The sequence below is a fragment of the Sinocyclocheilus grahami genome, unplaced genomic scaffold, assembly GCF_001515645.1.
Source record: "Sinocyclocheilus grahami isolate Dianchi unplaced genomic scaffold, SAMN03320097.WGS_v1.1 scaffold610.1, whole genome shotgun sequence".
Lineage (NCBI taxonomy): Eukaryota > Metazoa > Chordata > Actinopteri > Cypriniformes > Cyprinidae > Sinocyclocheilus > Sinocyclocheilus grahami.
In genome coordinates this window covers 466,385-481,983 of record NW_015505789.1, presented here as the reverse complement: position 1 = coordinate 481,983, position 15,599 = coordinate 466,385, and positions in this window count along the sequence as shown.

Below are 15,599 nucleotides of genomic sequence, written 5' to 3'. Positions count from 1 at the left end.
AACAAGGAAATACGGGAATTTGGGAACACTACAGGCCCTGACATGTTTTGGTCCAGGCGGCCCACCACCACTTATAAATATATGATATACACTACTAGTCAAAATTTTTTGAACAGTAAGATCTTTAATGTTTTTTAAATAATTCTCTTGTGCTCACCAAGCCTGCATTTATTTGATCTAAAATACAGCAAAAGCAGTAATGTTGTGAAATATTTTTTACTATTTAAAATAACTGTTTTCTATTTGAATATATTTTGAAATGTAATTTATTCCTGTGATTTCAAAGCTGAATTTTTAGCATCATTACTCCAGTCTTCAGTGTCCCGGGATCCTTCAGAAATCATTCTAATATGCTGATTTGCTGCTCAAAAAACATTTATTATTATTATTATTATGTTGAAAACAGCTAAGTAGAATTTTTTTCAGGTTTATTTGATGAATGGAAAGTTCAGAAGAACAGCATTTATCTGAAATATAATTTTTTAATTTTTTCAAAATATAATATTTTGTAACATTATAAATGTCTTTATCATAATTTTTTATAAATTTAAAGCATCCTTGATAAAAGTGTTAATTTATATAATTCCCCCCCCCCCCAAAAAAAAAATATATATATACTGACTCCAAGCTTTTGAATGTTATAGTGTATAATGTTACAAAAGCTCTAGTATATTTTATATACTAGAAAGTGGGACAATTTAGTCCCAAGGAGTATTGAAATAGTACACTTACAAGTATACTACTAGTACACTGATATTTGTATACTACATAAAGTATACTTAAAAATATACTTGAACGTTACTTAAGTATACTTAATAAAATAAACTTGAAGTATACTACTTTTTGGTAAGGGTTGGAATGAAACACAGATGATGACTTTAAGAGTGTGTTTCCTGTCTATGTATTTCCTTCTTGTCAATGTTGGCTGAAGAGAATAAATAGTATAATGTTCAGAATGAGGAGCAAATAATTCCATTGACACTAACTGTCTGCACTGCCAGGACAAGTGAAGGTGCCAAAGATGATTTATTATTATTATTATTTCCTTCTGACCACCTAAGGCCTATTGTAATTTTATCCAATAATAGTTATATCCATTATTGTTCTCCTGTGCAATGCCACATACAGTAGATGTTCAATTCAAATTACATTTAGTGGAGTTTGTAATTTGGTTCTGTTAGCAAATTTAAAATGTATAGTAGCATTAATATTATGGTTACTGTACAAATTCCACATAAATGTAAAATTTAATTTTGTCAAATTATTGCAATTTTTTAAAATAAGTAACATCATAATCACAAAGTAAATTATATTGCATAGGTTTGTATAGGTTTAGTTATTTGCCTTGTCACACAAGAATCCCACAACTGTCATGGATTCACTGTCATAACCAACAATACTATACAAAATATACTCATAATCAATCCTACATAATTTCTGTGTTCATTAGAGTGGTTGTTTTCAACTAGTTTAGCTTAAGGACCCATGCTTCAAGATTATATTTTACATTAAGTGGTGATCAATCACAGTAACAAATAAATGTCTTCAGATGACTTGGAATACAGATCAAAAATCGTTTGGATCTATTTTATGATACTTGATGAATCTGAAACATGCTCCATCATGCATTTTATATTCTACGGTAGAAAAAAGACATAAACAATTTTGGGTGAACTGTGTTTTAAATCATGTTTTCTGAGTATCTGTCTTGATTTTAGGTATTTAGTCTGTCAAAATGTTGGCAAATTGTGTTATTTTTTTTACCTAACTTTGAATCAACTGTGTATGAACTAAATTTTATGCCTAAAACAACTGAAATTCATCTGCAAATAGAACAAAAATACACTTGAATTGAAGACACCGCACACTATATGAACAAAGCTCTAATATCTTTCACGATTGTGCTCAAATTTATCTTTTTAAGGATGTGTGGGTTTTTTTTTTTTTTTTACTGAGAACAAGACCAAGATACTGATTAGGAATATGATACAGATGGGACAGTGAGTTCTGAAGCACATCCCTGAGACTGTACCAATGTAGATGTCACTGCCTTTGGAGTGGAACTCTATCATGCAACCTTGGGAACAGAGTTTGCACATGCTCTCCCTTACAACCTCAGGTTCACTGTTACAGAGAGTGCTATACATAGCACATACAAAAACACACTGGCATCAAGGCAAAATATCAGTATAGCACTTGTTCAGCAGCAGCTTGAGGGTAAACGTTTGGATGCAAGTTTGCTTATTTTTCTCTTTGAGAAAGAAATGTAATTGTTGACTGAAAGGGGAAAGAACAGAGGACACGTTTGCAGCAGACAGCTGACTTATACAGAGAAACACTTGTAATTATGAAGCACTTTTCTCCTTTCAGTAATTTCATTATACTCTATTTTCTGAGCACATAGTGGTAATATATTCTCAAAAGAGATGTCCACTTATACAATACTACAATGTCAATGTTTAGTTTATTTATAGTAGCCCAGACGTGGGATTAGGACCCACGCTTTAAGTCCTGAAATATTTTAAAATGAAGGTGTCAATTTTACATAGAAAAGTTAGTCTACTGTCCATAAAATTCAGAGAGTACTAGATGTTTTTTTGCAATCTGAACTGAATCCAGGCTACAGCGCAGATATAATTAAATGCCAACGACACAGTTTAATGATTTATTAAAGCAATAAGGCACAGGAGGCTGTGTGTTACTTTGACTTATCATGTATTAGGGATATTCTTAGGCACCACATGAAGTAAAGGCAAAAGATATATGATTCAAGTAAACAGCTGTAACCCCTCCAGTTCTACTCCCCTCTTTGAGATCTGGAGAGTGGGGTTTTACCTGCACAGCTCTTACCAGCTGGCCTCCGTTACACTCACCCCCCTAAACCTCACTACCATCCGGGTCACAGACCCAATGTAACCCCTCCGGTTCTACTCCACTCATTCGTTCCAAGTGGGATTCAAACCGACGTTTCCAGCATATAAATGCTGCAGCCTCTATAGCGTCAGTCACTAGTGCACTTCTTGAGATCTGGGGAGTGAGTTTTTACCTGTGCAGCTCTTACCAGCTGGTCTCCCTTTCACAGATAGAGTTTTATTAATAATTATTAGAATAAACAATTTTTCCACAAAGTAGATGCCACCTCCAGGTAATGACAGCAAGCAATGTAGGCTTTAAAGAGGTTTGTTCACATAGGGAACAGCTACAGTAAGTGCTCCGGACCTTGAAATGCAAGTGAAGAGGAAAAACAACCTCAAGCAGAGCTACACAACATCCTGAGGACAAAGCTTATGACTCTACGCACAACAGAGTGGCATAGGAGGCAGAGCAGAGAGTAAGCAATGAAGCAAGCCACTCTTATTTACAACACCTGCACTTTCACCAAACAACTTCTAGAGGACAAGTGCAGTGGTTGCCTTGTGTAATTTTTGGACAAAATTAACTGCCACCCTTTTAACATTCTAAATGACTCAATAAGAGCTCACGTTCTTGAACACCAGAAGGTTCTCATCAACATAGAGTGGCTGAAAGTTGAGTTGACCTCAGAAAACAGCTAAAAGGAGATTTGGAGGACACTCAAAGGAACAAGATCAGCCTCTGTCCAAGGGCCTAGTGGTGTACCATGCATCGTTCACAAGAGCTGCCCAAAACTCTTCCGGCTACTATGGAGGATCCTCAAAGCAATCTAATGTAAAGGTAGTCAACTAATCAGCAGCAACAGTGTATGGATCCCCAAGGAATATTGCTCCACCAAAACTGATCCATGTTGCTGGTAAGCATATAAGGTAAGATATTTTTAAGCATCTTGGTTCATTTCAGTTCTTTCTGAAGACATCCTATATAGATACAGCAGTGCAGAAGGATGGATGCACTGGTGTTGTCATGCATGTCAATAGAGAAGCCCACAAAGGAAAATGGTGTCTGGTTGTGTTGTGGTTGAACCTTATTAGCACTTACAGGTCCATGCTACATGTAAGCTAGCTGAGTACAGTTTAAACCAACAAGGTCAACAACATCTAACTGGCATCAGCTTGAGAAGTGCATTATAATGTATATGTCTGTACCATCTGAGTCATCCTATCTGATAGCTCTATGAACATGGTTGTCAAATCAATGGAGCTGGAATATAGAGGCCCTTGAAATAAGATTGCTTTAAAGCAGCCCTTATCATAGATGACCTCACCATCACCACAACCTCTGTGCCAGACAACAGGAGGATTTATCAAGAGCTAGAAAATTAGTTGTAAACCAACCAAGTTTAAGTCCCTGGTACTCAATAGTAGCAGCACAATCCTGCCTTTAACATACAGTAGGTAGACATCTTGGGAAGGTGTTTGACTGTAGTCTGAAAGACACCACAGCTGTGCATTAAACCAGACCTGCTTCATTTTCAGACCTGGTTTACTAAGGTGGAAATGTCAGGTTTGACATTTAAATTCAAAGCCTGGATGTATGAGGATTGCAAATCCAGACCTTGACGAGTCTACTCCTTACAACTTCCATCTGGCAGCTGTAGGATATCAGACAACCTAAGATGTGATCAAAACACAGTTGAAACACGAGGAGCCGAATTCCACAGAGGCCCAAGACACAGGATGTTCGTAAATCAGATACTGGCGCCACAAGCCTGAACAAACTAGCAGCTTTGAGTAGCTCACAGCATTTAAACAAAAGAACACTTATTGACAATTCCAAGGAGATTGTCAATTTTGGGGGCAAGTAATCAAGATTAAATGATCAACGAGATGATAGCCTGGGCTTCTTGGCATTCCCACACTGACTAGGTCTCCTCCTCCACCTGCTCCGCTGCCGTTGGTCGGCCCCCTGGAGTCGGTGGACATTCCTCTTCCATGGCTCCTCCCTCCGTCGGCTCCACCGTGGGCCGATATTTTGGCTGTGGCCTGGGTCCCACCTGGCTCCTCCTCCTGCTCCGGTTCCCTCCTGTCGTCTCCCTGGCTCCTCCCTCCCTCGTCACCTCCCTGTACTCTTTTAGCCTTCCGCCTCCTGGAAGTCTGTCCTCCGCCGAAACCTCCACCTGTCTGGTCTGCCTGCCAGCCCTTTGCCTTCCCCTGTCACCATCACACATCCACTGCTTTGTTCTCCTCTTAGTCTCCCTCCACCCCTCCCTCTGTTTCTACGGTGCGAGGACGCACCTTCCGGGAGGGGGGAGTAATGTAACACCCCTGTGGACTGTTTGTTGTGGTTTCTTCCCCTTTTGTTGGTTTAGCCCGTTCAATCATTAGTTAATTATCCTCAGTGTGCTCACCTGTCTGCCCCTCGTTATCTTCCCTATAAGTTCCTGTCTCTTGTATTCTAGTATTGTCGGTTATTGTGAAGGTTACCCCGAGTGTGTGTGTGTCTCTCCTGCCTGAATCTGTCTTGTTGTGTCTACAATAAATATCATTATTGGAATCCTTTTCATCCTCGTCATCCTGCCTGTCTCCACACACCGTGACCGTGACAGTTACTTTAAAAAAAAAATTTTTTTTAATTCATTTTCAACACAGAAACAGAAGGCAATGATAAACACAATGTGTCAATACTAATAAAATAAGGTACAAAGCAACTACAACAAAAAATAGGAACAATAGGAACTAGTAATAATAATTAAATATACATAAATATTAATCCGTTATTCAAGCGGTTTATGAGATTTTTAAAACAACCTTCAGAAATCGAGCCTTACTCTCCCCCTCCGCCCCTCCCTCTGTTTCTACGGTGCGAGGACGCACCTTCCGGGAGGGGGGAGTAATGTAACACCCCTGTGGACTGTTTGTTGTGGTTTCTTCCCCTTTTGTTGGTTTAGCCCGTACAATCATTAGTTAATTACCCTCATTGTGCTCACCTGTCTGCCACTGATTACCCACCCTATATTAGTTCCTGTCTGTCTCAGCTTTAGTTGTCGGTTATTGTGAATGTTACCCTGTGAGTGTGAGTGTGAGTGTGAGTGTGAGTGTGAGTGTGAGTGTGAGTGTGAGTGTGAGAGTGTGAGAGTGAGTGAGTGAGTGTGTGTGTGTGTCCCCGTGTCCTACCTGAATCTGCCTTGTTGTGTCTACATTAAATATCTTTATTGGAATCCTTGTCGTCCTCGTCATCCTGCCTGCCTCCACACACCGTGACACTAGAAGCTTGTGAGTGAACGACGCATTATTGTGCCATCTCTAAGAGGCACAAAATCTCTTTCACTGACTTTTTCATTAACTGTTCCCTCCTGGTGGAATGACCTGCCCAACTCAATCCGAGCAGCTAATTCCTTAGCCATCTTCAAGAAACGACTAAAAACACATCTGTTCCATCTTTATTTGACCCTGTAACTCTAGCACTTTCTATTCTATTTTAATTTTACTTTATCTATTTATCATCTTTTTTTATAAAAAAAAAAACCTAACACTAGCTTTCTATTTTTTTCTTTTCTATCTACTTGTTTCTTTGTGTGTATATATATATATATACAGGTGCATCTCAATAAATTAGTGTCGTGGAAAAGTTCATTTATTTTAGTAATTCAACTCAAATTGTGAAACTCGTGTAATAAATAAATTCAATGCACACAGACTGAAGTAGTTTAAGGTCCACTGTGTTTTCTGAAGTCCACAGTCAACGCAGCCATCTACCAGGAAATTTTAGAGCACTTCATGCTTCCTTCTGCTGACAAGGTTTATGGTGGGTTTTTGTTAAATGTGAGCCAAAATCATCACAATTAAAAGAACCAAAGACTTAAACTACTTCAGTCTGTGTGCATTGAATTTATTTAATACACGAGTTTCACAATTTGAGTTGAATTACTAAAATAAATGAACTTTTCCACGACATTCTAATTTATTGAGATGCACCTGTATATAAATACCTTGCTACGTGTACTGCGTTAGGCTAACCGAGACTTGTCATTTGCACTTATATATTGTTGCTCTTTTGTTAGTTTTGATTGCTTCTATTGTTCTCATTTGTAAGTCGCTTTGGATAAAAGTGTCTGGTATATGTATATGTAAATAAGTGCTATAATACAAAATTCCAAAAACTTTCAGAAGAGCACATACTAGAATATAAATTAATGTCTCCTGTGCTCAATCATGCAGTGTGTTCTGAATCCTTTTCATAAATTTGATTGCACATTCTGGATGTCTGGCTAGAGGAACACTGCAGTAGTTCACTCATGTTCACAAATAACATGATCCTGAATGAAGTGTTGTGCACCATGCTAAAATAGATGGGTCTGATCTTCCTGATGTTGAACAAAGCTGTAGTTTGTAAGATCCTAGAACAAATCACATCCAGACATGATCATCCTTTCAGAAGCCACTAAATAGGTGATCATGCTGGAACCTACTGACACCAGGTCCCATCATTAATGTTGATTCCCAGTGCATCCATAGACTGTATTTTGCAAGTTGGTTTTATAGTCTAGTGATAGGGAAAAACAGTGACTGGACACTGTGTATGAATGTCATATGACTTTTTTGGGACGCTAGTTAAGGAATTTCACCATAATAGTATACGGCATTATATTTATTCATTTATCAAATGCCTTTTTCCAAAACGACTTGAAAAACCTCTAAAGAAATTTGTCATAAGAGAACAGTTTTTCAGATTCTGTGTTATGATTGGTCAAATCGGCTGTCAATCAAACCCCTTGTGAAGGGTCAGTTGTAAATAGAAATTCGCCATTCATCTGCTTGCAGCTTGTAATTACAATATTTCCGACCCCACCTGAAGCGCACATAAGCTTGTCTTTTCAGGAGGTATGGTCTTCTAAATGACAATATCTGACATTTTTGGGCTTGATGGACAACATATTCTCTCATCCCCTGAGAAATAATTACATGAGCATTATCCCAGAAGGGCCATACAAATGTATACTGTACAGTAGATGTCATCGCCTTTGTACCATGAGTAGCTAGCTCACACATGAAACCAAATGGCTGTCAGAACAGAGGTGTGCCCTTGAAAGATGAAGAAACACAAATATGCACGCACAATCTAGCAACATACATCGTGGATAGATGACAGTCATTGCATGGTGTCAGCTGAGGTTGTTTTTTCCCCCTATGATTGTAATGGACATGGGTAGAGGACAGCACATTTCCACTTGGCTAGCCACAGCAAGAGGTCACTATTGCTACTCTGAGCGTCCCTGTGCTCTGCAGGCCTCTGACATGGAGCCCATCCCATGAGATTAGAGCCTGTGCTGCGGCTGATGATGTGAAAACTATTACTCAGTCTTTTCAGTCTGTGCTCTCAGTTGTGTAGCACGGCAGGCAGAGCCACATAATATAGGATATAAGATGTTTGAGAAAATGAGGGAGCGAGAAAGAGAATGAGAAAAATGTTGGCAGATCAGGTCGGGACAGCAAACCCAAAGCATAGGGTGCAGATAAAGGACAAACAAAAGTGTAATATTTGTAAGGAGAATTAAATCAATTTGGACAAAAAAGGCACATCTATATTTTTTTTCTTGCACCTCACACTATTTCTTTGCTGTTGAAACAAATATTTTTGTTCTTACTTGTTGATTACTGCAGATGTGTGGGCTGCAGTGTATTATCAGAGTAGAAAACATGCTACATGAGTTGTCCTAGTCCATAGAGGTGTATAATACCTCCACTAGCAATTCCATCCTCCTCAATAGTAGTTGCTTGGTTTGTGCATTATTCCTCCAGGTTTATCTATTTGCTGCCATCTTTGCTTAGGGGCATTTGAGCCACCACCAGAGGCATAATTGCCATGGGACAATGACATCATGACTACAATAACTGGCTTCACAAGAACATTCACAAACATGAATGCCCTATGAAGCCCGACATAAGAAATACTAGTCAAGGTTTTAAAATATATTTAATTAAATAAATATATATATATAATTTGCATATGTGTTTTTGAGTATCATATTTGATATTTCATATTTATGGCTCATATAGTATAAAATAATATGGAGCTTCAGTTTTAAACCAACTTAAGTTTTATTCAGAGGCCCAAACTGAGCAAATACACAATTTAGTGTAGATGGATAGACAGATAAATAGGTAGCTAGATATATAAATAAATTGTGCACTTGATTGGGAATGTTTTTACATTTTTACTAAAAGTCCTTTTACCTACTGAAAAAGTATTAACTATGACAGAAAGCATGTAGTAGATTGTGTACAACAGGTTTTTCAGTAGTTTTGATCAAGTTAATAATGTAGGGATCTTTTTGTATCAAATGTGACACAGGAGGCTCTATAGGGTAGAAGCTGCCTGTTTTTCTCTGTACTGAATCTCAAAGACACATTGTAGTTGTTGCTCTTATGGCATTCATTTCACAAGAGGAAAAACAAAACTTTGGCTTTCTGGCACAACAGACAACAGCTGTGCCTCATCGCATGCTGCCAGCAACAAGCCTGTGACGACAGGCTCACAGTCCTGTATTGTAGGTCAGTGGTATAAAGGGTGTAACCATATTGGTCCAACTGGCTCATATTACCACATCTGGGTATTGTACAATTGTACTGTCCAGGTGATGGAGGAAAAAAAAAGCACAATATGGGAAGAAATTATAGAAACAAAAAGGGAATAACAGAACAGTATGCACACACACACAAAGGAAAAGAGAGAGAGAGAGAGAAAAAAAAGTTAAGCATATTGCCTCAGATGTCTCCTTGGTCATAAAAGGGCTCCATAGAACCATAAATAAGATATGCACATAATGTTAATGATTTTATGCAGTATCCAATGAACAGCCCAAAATTAGCATTTCTATATGTGTGTGTGTGACAAACTTAGCGTGAAAATGTGTATGTGCAAATGAGTTTGTTTCAATTGCAAATTATATGTATTTTCTATGTTATCTAAAAGTATTCTGAACATTATTCTCTTCTACAGGATGCATTAAAAATGTAATATATAAAAAAGACATACAAATATGTTTCACTGGCACAATTAACAATATATAACAACAATCTACATCTGTCTGCACACCTACATCCACCTACATAAATTAATGTGCCTTACAGACAGAGAGATTATTCAGATAAAACAACTGTAGCCTAGTAAAGAATAATAAAAGGGCAATTCAGAGCTGAATGTTTTTGAGCAACACTGGAAGAAAATAGTCACCTATAGAGAGCCCTCAACATGAATGGGTGAGAAACATTTTTGTGACATTTATTTTCCTCTCTGGGAGTTCAGAGTCTATTTGGCAGTGCCAGGGGTCTTGTTGCAGACATTCAGAAAGATGTGCGGTCCATTAGAAACACTTGCTCTCTTCATGGTGGCAGAGAACCTCCCCATCCTCACAGGCAATGTTGCGAATTACTTTCTGCTCAGGGACACAAAATACAATGTGCACTTGCACTTAACTCTCTCGGAGGGACAGTAAAAAATCTAGCTTGAACTGAGCTTTATTATGCTTCCTTTTCATTTCTACTCTCTGCACATGAGATGAAAGTGTGAAGTTAAAGTAATTGAGTGAACACTTTTTTAGAGCCTATATTACTTTGGTTTGTTGATAAAATCACATAGACATGCTTGATTTTCTTTTCACCTCCAGTTGGATTTTCTAATTCATTGAAAGGAACTTAATAGTTTACAACAAAAATCTACAGAAATACAACACAACCATTTCCGTCATCTGTACCTACAAGGGTGGTCATATGATTCGACATAGCTAGATGAACTAGACTATTCACATTATTCAGCCCTGCCACTTTTTACAGGCCCACTTTTCTGGCTTTTATCTTCCAGCCTCTGAATTGCATTGAAGGTACTGAGTCAAATTTATTTTATTTTTTTTTGTATAGCGCTTTTCACAATACACATCGTTTCAAAGCAGCTTTACAGAACATGCATGTGTCTACATTACAATTTAGAGTGATTTGTTATCAGAGGTGACTGTCCGAGTAATGTCCATTTCAGAAATATAGTTAAAGATAATAGAATCACACAGTTAGCTAACATGAATTAATTCATTTTAGGCAGGAAAAAAAATAGCTCATTAAAGCAATTATTACAAGTGTGCTCATAATTGTTACAATATAGAGACATTTTGGGAGTTGTGTATGTTGATTCAAGTTAGCGTCATCTGTGGTCCTCGCAGGGGTCATCTCTTCACAGGCGTTGGGTTATCTGAAGTCTTCCTATGAGGCTGGATCCAAGCTGGGGCTGGTGTAATCTCTAGTTATCTCGAGATGGGCATCCTGAGGTAGAAACAAAAAGGCAAATGGAAAATAATTAGTGTAGCTGCTGTACATAACATTTCAAGCGAAAATATGTTTATGTGAATTTTATCTGATAGAATCGGGAGCAAGGGTATGAGATTCATTATGTGAATGCTCGTGCTGAAGAGATGTGTCTTTAATCTGGATTTAAACCATTTAGGGCCTTATAGGTCAGTAGCAATATTTTGAAATCTATACGGAACTTAATAGGTAACCAGTGTAGAGATTATAAAATCAGGGTAATATGAAAATATTTTTTTGACCTGGTAAGAACTCTAGCAGGACGTGGAAAAGTACTTACTGCCACGTCAGGGTCTGAGCAGGCCTACACACTTTTCCTTGTGGCAAAGTCGGAGTACTGCAGCTATTTTAACATCTAAGCTGCAATAATAATAAAAGCGGTGTACGTGCAAGCACCGAATTCATCATAAACAACAAAGATGCAGTGTAGTCAGATTTTTTATTAACGGGAGTTTTTGCGAGATTAAACTGACCTTTTCAGTATCTCCATTGACAAGACACCCGTGGAGCGGGTAAACGGCTTTAAGTTCCTCGGCGTTCACATCATTGAGGATCTCACAATGTCTACACACAGTGATGCACTACTGAAGAAGGCACATCAACGCCTCTTCTTCCTGAGACGGCTGAGGAAGTTTGGAATGAGCCCCAGCATCCTCAGAACATTCTACACCTGCACTGTAGAGAGTATCCTGACTGGCTGCATCACTGCCTGGTTTGGATCAGCACCGCTGGCAACCGCAAAGCTCTGCAAAGGGTGGTACGAACTGCTCGCCACATTGTTGGAGGTGAGCTTCCCTCCCTCCAGGACATCTACACCAGGCGGTGTATAAGGAAAGCCCGGAGGATCATCAGAGACTCCAGCCACCCGTCCCACAGACTGCTCTCCCTGCTGCCCTCAGGAAGACGTCTCCGCAGCATCCGATCCCGCTCAAGCCGACTGAGGGATAGCTTTTTCCCTCAGCCTATCAGACTAATGATCTATTGAACTAACGAACTAATAAACCCTACAGCATACTCCCACTATACGGTATGCCACACACTGCACTTTAACTCCAACACAGTTCAATACTGGACTATACGTACACACTGCACTTAATACAATAATCTATCTGCTACCACTGGTTACCATCCAATGCACACCTATGACATTTTGCGTATCCAGTTCATGTACAATCTGCTGCACATTCGCATATTTTGTGTATATATGTGTACATAATGTAGAATGTGTACATACTGTGTATAATGTGAATTGCTAACTGGAAGTATGTCTAATAGTACACTGTGTGTACTAAGTATATGTATGTGTATATGGCACACTGTCAACTGTATAAGTCTGTAAATATGTCTATATATAAATTGTTTCTGCACTGTCTGGAGCACGCTCCCAATAATTTCACTCACCAAGGCACATGTGCTGTGTGGTGATGTGACAGTAAAAGTGATTTGATTTAACATTAGATCAACACACTTTTCTGAAATCCATAACATATTTTCTAACCACACCAGAAGAAAGAATGTAGATATTATACCCAGAAGAGACATGCCACACCTATTAGTGATTTTGTGCCAAAAAAATAAATAAAAAATCTGCCTGAATTTGATAATCTGGGACAGGTCACTTTGTAATCTGGGACATATGTATTAGGCCTAAAAAAGCATATATTCTCCATACTTTATGCATGCCAAACACAATATCACCAATTTTTAAAAAGCATTATGAAAAAAATGACAAGTACCGAAATCTCAATAAGAAAATGTATATTCCAATATCAGGAAAAATAATTTCTATCTCTACACAGGATTAACGATCTACTGTGTTAATTCATTTAAATTCATTGCATTACATTTTTTTTTTAAATCATCAAAAATTTAAGCAACAGCAAGCAACAATTTGATTAACGGATTATTCATTCAGTTATTCAAGTTCTCCATTCTATTAAAATTGGGGCTACTAGTTGAACAAACTCCTTGCAGGTGAGAGACCCATCATCATCTATCACGCCATTATCTTCTGCACATGTTTCGTGATACCAATGGCTACAAACCACACAGGACAGCCACTCTTCGGTGCTTTTGGGATCGTCTCTTTCCCCATATGCATGGTGGCAGATGGTACAAGTCTCCTTCTTCTTTTTGGGATTTGGCTTTGGCCCATTGCCCTTTCCCTTCCCCTGAACATTTGCAAAATGTTCATTGCTTGTGAAGTTCATGGACAGTGGTTTTGATCTCTTCTGGATGGTGTTTGGTCTTTCTCGGACTGGAACCTGGACTAAGTCCTTAAATGAGACTGCTGCTTCCTCCACTGCCATCTCTACCTCAACTTCATGTGCCAGAGGTGGTACAGCATCCTGGGGCACTGCCAAAGGGCACAGACAATGATGCTGCTGAGGAAGGGCATGCATAGGGTGGTCCTCAGGATGGAGGTGAGGAGGGTGCACAGCTGCCTGCACAGGGCCATGCAGTGGATGGGCCTAAGGATGTAGGTGAGGAGGGAAAACGTCTGCCTGTAGAAAATGTTGCGGAGTGTGATGGGTTGGTAGGGCACAAGGAGGTCTCTATTGATGCTCTCTGTCCGTTGTTTCACTTGGCACGAAGAGGCCAGCATCAATGTTGGGTTGGGTTGGCTGGGTTCAATGGGTAGATCCCACTACCCCGAAAGCCAGCCATGACATTCGAAAGGGTTGCTGCCTTGCTCCAGGCCTTTAAAAAGATGGCCAAAAACAAGGTTCTGTCTAACTGAGAAACAGGAAGACCCTCAGGCCTAAACCAGGTGTAGCCACCTTTTTTTCTTGATTGCAGCCCTTTATCCCTTTTTTTTAGCGAATTGGAACGTGAGGTTCTGGATATCTTCCATCCTTAGGGGAAACCCCCTTTTCCCAAGTGTCTTCACATGCTCTGCGAGGACATTTTCATCTTCTTAGGAGATAAAGGGCTTCCTCCCGATTGTGTATTTGTGGACCCCTGTGCCTTTGACTCGTCGCTGAAGGGTGGACTTCGGAACATTCCAGGCCCTGGCCAAAAAACAAAGCTTAGGGATGCTACCTGCCTCCACTAGCTCTTTGTACTCAGCAATAGCTTCCTTCATTCTACTCTCATTCCATTGGTTTAGCTTCTTTGTATTTCTCTCATTTCCCTCTCTCTCTTCCTAGCTCTTTCTGTTGCCATCTCTTTTCACTGAGGTACCATTGTATTCTGTAATACATTACATTGAGTTAATTAAAGGTCATGGATATTTTCATATTTTAGCTGACTAATGACTGTGTGTGTGTGGGGGGGGTGTGATAATACATAATGATTTGTAATATTTTAGACATAAATGGAAGATTTGAAATGGGTCTGTAATTTGCAGATTAATTTGGATCTAGTTGCGTTTTCTTAACGAGAAGCTTAATAACTGCCAGTTTAAGTTGGCTTTCACACTGGGCTCGTTTGCTGTAGTTCGAACCAGAGTACGATTTATTTCCTGCACCCCCGGGAAAAAGTCTGGCCGTAGTCTGGTTTCACACTCTGTAGATTCTATGGAACCCTGGTGCATTTGCGGTCATTTTACGCTTACAAAGGTGCACAGCGTATGATAGAAAACGTGCGGTCAATATATTGTGTTTTTTAATGAATTTGGTGCTATTATGCACAGCAGATTAAACGACATATGGGTTTACTGTATGTGCGTCGCATGTAAACAGCTATTTTGAGGAGACAGTGGATTTCCATTAATTTGCCGCTCTGATTGCAGTTGCTACACGCGAATACACTGCAGGCTCACTCTCGCTCGAATTCAAAGTAAATCAGCAACCCTATTATCACTTATATGTGTTTATTGACAAAAATACATTGTAATCGGGCTAGAACGCATGCACAGGTTACTTTACTTCCTGAACAAGTACACACCCGAATCCGTGTTTATTTCATATTCACGCGAACCGTGCCACAGTTCGAGTGCAATCGAACTCAGACCACCTCCTTCAGTTAGGTGCGGGTTCGCACCGGCATTCGATTGACACCTTTCACACTAGCCAAACATACCGAACTCTGACATCAATCGAACACTAGCACTTTTGGTGCACACCTGTGTTCGAATGGCGTCAGAATTTTGGTACGGTTCGCTGCTGATGTGAATGCAATCGTACCAAATCACAGAAGTGAACCTCTATTAATGACGTATTATTTGATAAAAATGTGTGTTTGTGTGTGTTTCACTCACTTTCCTGATGAGCGTGACTGACGCGCTGCAAGCAGATGCTGTATATCTCATTTCTGTTCACGTTCTTTAGAGAATTTGTAGTACATTTGTAAGACAGACGTAAGTGCCGTTATGTACTGAAGCTTTGGGAATAAAACCGTTCAGCATTAAACGTTTTATCAATGTTCGACATTGAAACATGAACTGAC